General features: G+C 39.8%; 1 pseudogene; it reads left to right on the top strand.

The window, feature by feature from the left end:
• The first annotated feature begins 7,005 nt into the window (after window positions 1-7,005).
• On the top strand, window positions 7,006-7,594 carry LOC147432912 (uncharacterized; annotated as a pseudogene).
• The last annotated feature ends 201 nt before the right edge of the window (window positions 7,595-7,795 follow it).

Raw genomic sequence — 7,795 nt, 5'->3', positions numbered from 1 at the left:
ATAAAAGCCAATTTTTATAAGTTTTTTGGATAAGAAATACACAGCATGAGCTAACGAGGATCACTCCTTTCCTTCTCCCGCTTCCTACTCCCTCCCCCGTTGTCACATTGCAGTCACGTTTGTTGCATTACAACCGCAGGTAAGAGCTCTACGCATTGACGTAAGTAGTTCACAGTATTTCGTAGCTTTTGGGGTCGCCAACTCGTGGCCTAATTTCATCATAACTAGAAATGTACACTTTTAAATCAAAAACTAAGCATAGGCAGGGTATCGAGGCATCATTGCTAAGCATTTAGATGCATTCTGGGTCAAAAACAACTAGGTCAAAAATCCACTGCTGTTAATAATCGCAATTTTGGAACTTGACTATAGTGGGGTTTGAGGCCATAAGCATGTGTGCTTAGTTCTTATAAATATGTCCTAGAAGTTTTGTTACGTTTGGATATCATTTGATGCTGTAACGGATGTGATTTGTTTGTCGATGAGCGATTGGCTTTTGGTGATTTTAGTCACTTGAGTGTAGCTTAAGTCAGATGCAAGTTTTTAGTGTTTTTCGAGAGATTGGCACCCTCTTGTAGACTCTATGCACTAGTCGAGTCAGCTTCATCCCATGGTTTGACAAATTAATCGTGGTTCTCACTAATACTGCAATAAGATAGGATAGTTGAGGTTAGACATGCGTCCCACAGATTGTAAAGATATAGATATCTAGTAGCTAACCACCCTAGTTTTAAAAAAAAATCAATATAGTAAAGAGCAAGAGCAATTAGCAAACAAGTGTGCATAATACTAGTCAAAACACGGCCTTACCCTATTTAGCTACTAGATATAGATATCTAGTAGCTAACCACCCTAGTTCAAAACAAAAACATTATAGTAAAGAGCAAGAGCAATTAGCAAATGAGTGTGCATAATACTAGTCAAAACACGGCCTTACCGAAGAGGATTACACCTACCTTGATGATGAGCATGGCGGTTTATCCTTAGAGCTACCGACCGAGCTCTCCAACTTGCACTTACTTTGATCCTCATCACTCAAGTGATGGAGGGTAGGTAGGATCAGTACGATAGGAGTGTTTTTGTTTTAGAGTTTAGTGATTCACAAAGTTCTTTTTTCTCATTGATGTGCCTCTAGAAGATGGATGTTTGGTGGTGACTATTGTGAAGTTTTTGACTACATAAAGACGCCTTTGAAGGACAACAAAACAGGATGTTCACATGTTACAATGGATGTTCTCCATTATATCAAGTATACTACTTCCTTTTATCTATGCTTTCCACAGTGACATGTTTGCATCTTGTCATTTGAGTTTCTAAAAATGCATAAAATTTATGAAGTTGTGACATTACCAATTTAGATGCTATAATTTTTTCAAACTTCTAGTACCTTGTTCTTCTCTTTGAGTTGGGTCTATCGGTTGGCTTTAAGTAGGTATCATGACTTTAAGATAAACTAGGCCACTTAATTGTTGACTTTAATTCCTAAATAGTCTATTAATTGTAGTAACTTTAGTAATGTTTTAAGCTATGAGGATATAGTTCTCTCTAGCTTATTCCACCTAAGTGTGACTTGTGTTGTGGAAGTCCATGTGTTAAGCTAGTATTTAAGACCTCGAGTATCCCGGCTAGTTTATGCTCAAGTTGGTATTTGAGATCTGGAGTCTCCCAGTTGCTGATATTTGAGACCTCGAGTCCCCCAGCTACTTGTAGCAACGATGACAACAACAAGAAAAAAAAGAAAAGAGAAAGCAAATAAGCACAAAATCCCTTGTATTTTATGTTGATCACACTTAAGTGGTATAAGTGACAAGATCACTAGTCTTTAGACCCCGACGAGCATTCCTAGGGTTAACTACTCTTTAGTCTACATTTTTTAATTAATGTTGGTCGATCTAGTACTTAATTTAGGGTTAGCTCTTGTGTACTTCTCTTACAATCAACGTAATAGACCTTAACTCAATTGCATTTCATTTAGGTACTATGCTTGTTCTAGTTGGCAATGTTACAATTCATGAATTTTTTTACAATTCCTAGAATATCATGTATACATCTCAATAATTGCATGCCTGCACATGCTGTCTTTGAGCTTTCACAATGTTTCTTTTCTTCTAACAATACAGGTATACCTATCGTGGATCCCGATATGCTGTGCTGTTATATTCCGAGGGCAGTATCTACATCAGGAAGAGGGAGCATGTTAACCACCAGCATCCACTTCTAGTAGTCGTGGGTCGGGCTTGTCAGTCCAATAGCAAAAGGGTAAGAGTGATCGCCGATGATAGGCACACTCTAACTAGAACATTCAAGGGTTATTTGGATAATCATGGGTGCCCAAGTGTCAATGGGCGAGCTCATATAAAAGTCGCCTAAACCTTAAAATCATTCATTCTCTCATTTGTGCAATTGAAGAGTGCTCTTGCTCCATCTCCATCTTCTTCTTCATCTCCTTGTGTGTGTGTGTGTGTGTGTGTGTGTGTGTGCGCGCGCGCGCGTGCGAGAGAGAGAGAGAGAGAGAGAGAGAGAGAGAGAGAGAGAGAGAGAGAGAGAGAGAGAGAGAGAGAGAGAGAGAGAGAGAGAGAGAGAGAGAGCATTGCGATGCACGGAGTCGGCAAGGAGGTTGAGCGCGGCACGGTGGTAGCTCACTCTTCTTTGCGACGAGGAATTCTCGACGAAGGCAAGCATAGGGCGGTGAGTGACACACCCTTGCTCTCTTGAGCTGCTAGATTAGTCTGGTTGTGTGCTTGCAGCCATTTGTGGCTCGCACACAGTGTACAGCAAGTCCCTTGCTTTGACACGTGTGACAGGCGTGCACATATATCTTGCATTTGAGTGATCACTGCCTACAAGGTATGCACCATTAAGATTCTACTGGCCTGTAATTGTTGATTAGCTTTGACAATACCAAATAATTAAGCATAGAAGGGTGTTGGCTTCTCCATGTGTCACAACTCTCCCAGGATTGCCTTCTAAGAATAGGGAAAATCAATCTTCAAGTGTTGGGGTGCACTTTGGTATGTTGTTTCTGCTAGAAACAGATGCACTGTGGCCTTGCAAAATACCCAAGCACGTTGCAATCTATAAACAAATTAATATGCATACTTGATGACTCGCACAAATCCATAATCAATTTAAACACAAACAAAGGGAGATAGAGTGCAAAACAAAGCAAGAGAGCGTGTGTAAATGCACCTCCTAAAGCGGAGTGCCACATCAGCACGATAAGAGAGAAGAGAGCAAAGGAGAGAAGAAATATAGGAGCACTGGGTGCAATCTCCCCCCGTGCAAGAGTGAGCATTTACCTCTTGCACGTATTTTATTTATAGATTCTTCAATGCTCAAAATGAATACACATTGGCCGGTCATCAACAAATAACTATAGCTTGTAATGAGAATTTGAGTAATAAATGTACATATCCCTTATCCATAACATACTTCGGGGTTGAAAAAGCAATTGCCCTCAATTGCGAGGTACATAAGTGGTGGAGTCGAGTGCGAGGTACAAGACGCTAGGTACATGCCTGCATAGCATAATGAGTAACTAAAAACCAAAAGAGTAATAATGATTAGTAGAAGCAATTTAAAAGTGAAAAAATGTGTAACAGGTATATGGTGTGATGGGAGTGCATAAAATGAAGTAAATGTGCATAAGTGCGGAGTGCAACCGTGCTTAGAATTTTTGTTCCAAATAGAACACCATATGGCCACCTTTCCATACCAATTCATCATATTTTTTCATATCAATCCATAACAGATGCGGTGGTCCAATTCCACATATGATTAACCACGGAGAGACCTGTCGTACCTGGCATAGGCACTCTAGTACACATTTATTGACATCCATAATTTTCCATAACAGTGTTGCAAAGCGGAGAGTCGTGCCTCACAAGGTGTAGACACTCTAATACACGTGTCAATAACCATAAGTGTCCATAAAAAGGTGTGGAGTGGAGATTCCTACCCTATTCAGTTGTAGGAGCTCTAACATGTTTAGAAATCTTGCCATTCCAATTTAGCCCCAACCCATAAGATCCTTGTCATAACAATGTATAATGTCTCAACTAATGTGTTGTGATAAATTTTAAATCACTAGAATGAAAATAGTGTTGCTCATGTATGAAGCTTTTTAATACAAAGTGCAAATGTTAATGAGGGTTATTAAGGTTAGTCATCACACAAGTTAGCCATCTAATATTACAAAGAAAGAGCTTACTAGCCAGGGGTTTGCAAGAGGGATATTATCAAAATGTATGAAGAAATTTCATACCATAAGATTCTCTGACATGATAGCATTGTACTTAACTTTACCTGCAAAATTATTTCTCAAAGACAAAGCACTAAAACAATTTCTAGTTAAATTTAAGAAGACATTAATAACTGTATATAAAATCAATTAACATTTTAAACGCCATGAAGAAAAAAAAAGATGCAAAATTTGTTTTCCAAGAAAAGAGAATGAAAGTAGACAACTTGAAGTACATATGAGTGGATAAGAGGGGTGTTATCTAAATTTATAGGGTGGTTTGCAAGATTGGGATGATGTTGACGGGCGAGCATCAACGACATGCATGATGCTTCCATTGGTGTGTACACATATGTGTATGCATATATTTTTTGTATTTACGGGCTCCACAGTGGGTTCCAAGTTGTAAATTGATGATTACATGAGCCTAGATACCTATAGCATGTTATACATTTTTTGGCCGGCCGCCCATTTTTAAAAGCCCTTGTATATAAGTCAATTCATAAGATGTGAAAGGGCATTCTTAGAGAAGAGAGTGTGAGGGAGTGTGGAGAAGAAGAAGAGGAGTGGCTATGGAGCTTGGATCTTCCACATCATATGTAGTAGTCATTGGGATTAATGGAAGCTAAGTTCTCTCTACTTTCTCTTGTCTTTCAAGCTTATGTGTGTTAATGATGTATGATAGTGTTAATATTCTCTTCTCTCTCAATTTTTCCCTCTTGTTTGAGCATTCTTGCTTCACATGTGTGCTAGATTAGAGTGTGTGTGTACGTGGGCTGCATACATTTCTCTCATTAGGCTTCTTTGTGTATGCTTAATGTGTGATTAGACTGTGTGTGCTTGAGATTAGAGCAAAGAGATACACCATTGTCTGCATGATTAGAGAGTTAGAGTGTAGATTGAGAGTGTGTGTGCATAGATCTTGCAAAGGGATACACCATTGTCTGCATGATTAGAGAGTTAGAGTGTAGATTGAGAGTGTGTGTGCATAGATCTTGCTTCATCGTCTTTCCCTCTTCTTCTCTCTTGCTTTACCCCTCTTTCTAGAGTCCTCATTTCGTCACATTAGGCGCATCCATGCCTCCATGCACTAGCCGGGTTCCGATCCACCGGATTGACATTATGTCGATGGGTTGTGCGCTGTGCTATGACCACCAACATTGGCGTCGTTGCCGGGGATCGAGCGCCTAAGCTAGAGGATCACCTGTGTGATGGTTTGAGTTTCTAATTTTCATTAGGATTAGGTATTGGTGATGGTGAATGGTTGATTTGTGATGAGATTTTGTTAAAAAAGTTGTGTGGAATTTTCATGTTTTCTCTTCATTTTCACTAATTGATCACTAATTTATTAGTAATCCGCTAACAATTGGAGTGTTTTACATGTTTATGTGCCTAATTGGAGGCTTGTGCATCACTCTTACGTGTTGAAATTTCATCAATTTTGCATGATTTGAGTGATTAGAAAGTGTGTAATTATGTGTGATTTATGCTAATTTTGATGTCTAATTACTCACTAATCTTGTGTGTTTTTGGTGCTACACATGAATGAATCTCTAATTGGATGTTTTGACTTCATGATCATGTGTTTGATTTGAAGAAAAATGATGCTACACATGATGCTTTGTGATTGGTGCTTGTAGGTGGAGATGCGGTGAAGCGGTTGCCTACACACACACGTGAGTAATCGTCAATTGGAGTGGAGAAATTGACGCGATTCTCTTGTTGTAATGTGAGTGCATTAACCCACTTTAAAATCTGAAATTAAAGTGCAGGTTTGAGAATTGATTAGGTGAACTTAATCGGTGAAAATCTATGTGCACTAGTGTATACCAACGTGAGGGCAAATGTATACAAATTGGTGCTTGTTTTTGGCAATTTTGATGCTAATGTGTTTGATACAAAACCATTGATTGATTATGGTCATTATGTTGATATGGTTTATGGTTTTTGATTGCCAATTTTGCACTGAACTGCTGTCCAAATTTCGGTAGAATTGTCTGTGATTAATTGGTGCATTTTAGGCTTAATTGTGCTTGTGTATACACACATAATTAAACTAATTGCAAGTGGAAAATTGGAGTGTTTATGATTGTATTGTGATACTGGATTAGTGGTAAACAAGTGTATGTGTAGAAATTTTCTAATTGAGCCACCAATTGCGCTAATTTATGGGCCAAAAATGGACAAAAAAGAGGTTAAAACAAGTCTTAGTTTGTTGGCAATTGATGTGTTAAACACACACCACACACACACACACACAAAAGATCCCCTACTTAAATATTCCTTGACTTTCTCTCTTTGTCTCTTTCCCTCAATCACTCCTTAATTTTCTCCTTTTATCTCTTTGCCCTCTTTCACTCACCCACACAAAAGATCTCCATTAAACACTCCCTTGATTTTCTCTTTTTTTCTCTTTCTCTCACTCGAATTTACACACACACACACACACACAAACACACACACACCCAAAATATATATATATATATATATAATTTTTTATTTTTTTAAAACGATTTTTTTTCTTTCTTTCTTTGCTTCTCACACATTCCGCACGCATCACATGCCCCACATACTTGACGCTCGCGCGCATGTACACACGATTAGACACATTTAGAGCAGATACGTTCGAGAGTTAGGTTTTGCCATATTTGAGTCCGATTGTACGCATAAACTCCAATATAGTGCAGATTTTGATTTTTGACTACATTCGACGAGTTGACGAGGTTTAAAGGCCTATCACAGGCCAGAGCGCACATATATTGGCCATGACCACTTCGTGCTCTGAGTATACATTGCTCACACTTGTAGGCGAGCACAGAGGCCGGACCTTTTACACGAACACATATGGAATTTCTTTGTCCAGTGCCGCGCCTCCTTTGGCCCCACAGAGACCCTCCAGGTGGTGCGAGTCCTTCCCGACGACACGCGGGATACCACATTTAGAGATGACTATCGCGCCATGTATGTGGTTGACCATTTGATTAGGCTAGAGGAGATAGAGCTAGTACACGCAGATGATTGCCTTGAGGCCTTCGACCATCCCGTGCAGGTTACATTATAGCGGGTAGGTCCTCGAGTGATCTATATAGATAGTGCTCGGCACATATATCGATTAGAGTGTCGCACATCTAGTAGACGCCTATCCACAGATGTTGTGACACTAGTTGGCAAGCCTAAAGACAGATGCTACATGAGCACCACAGGCACTGAGCTTTACTTTTTGACTTGTGGATTTCCGTATGAACCTTGACCAGCCCAACGCCCTACTTCGAGTAGGAGTGCCTCACCTCCTTTAGACACAGTGCCACCACCCACATCACTCAGGAAACCACCGCCAGGATTCTCCTCCCCTAGACTTGATTTGCCACCAAGAATTTCGAGCTATCATGAGTCTAGAGCGATGTACACAGCGATTGCTAGCACTTTGCGTACCACTCACAATGAGCCACAGATAGAGACTGAGGGCCTTTGAGACACATACTTTAAAGAGTCTCAACCTCGACACCTTGCACCATCTAGAGACCCATGCCAGCCTTTGATGACATAGATTAGAGA

The sequence above is a fragment of the Adiantum capillus-veneris genome, chromosome 20 (genome assembly GCF_014529385.1).
Source record: "Adiantum capillus-veneris isolate H3 chromosome 20, ASM1452938v2, whole genome shotgun sequence".
Lineage (NCBI taxonomy): Eukaryota > Viridiplantae > Streptophyta > Polypodiopsida > Polypodiales > Pteridaceae > Adiantum > Adiantum capillus-veneris.
The sequence above is the reverse complement of the archived record's forward strand: the minus strand, read 5'-3'. Positions and strand labels throughout refer to the sequence as shown.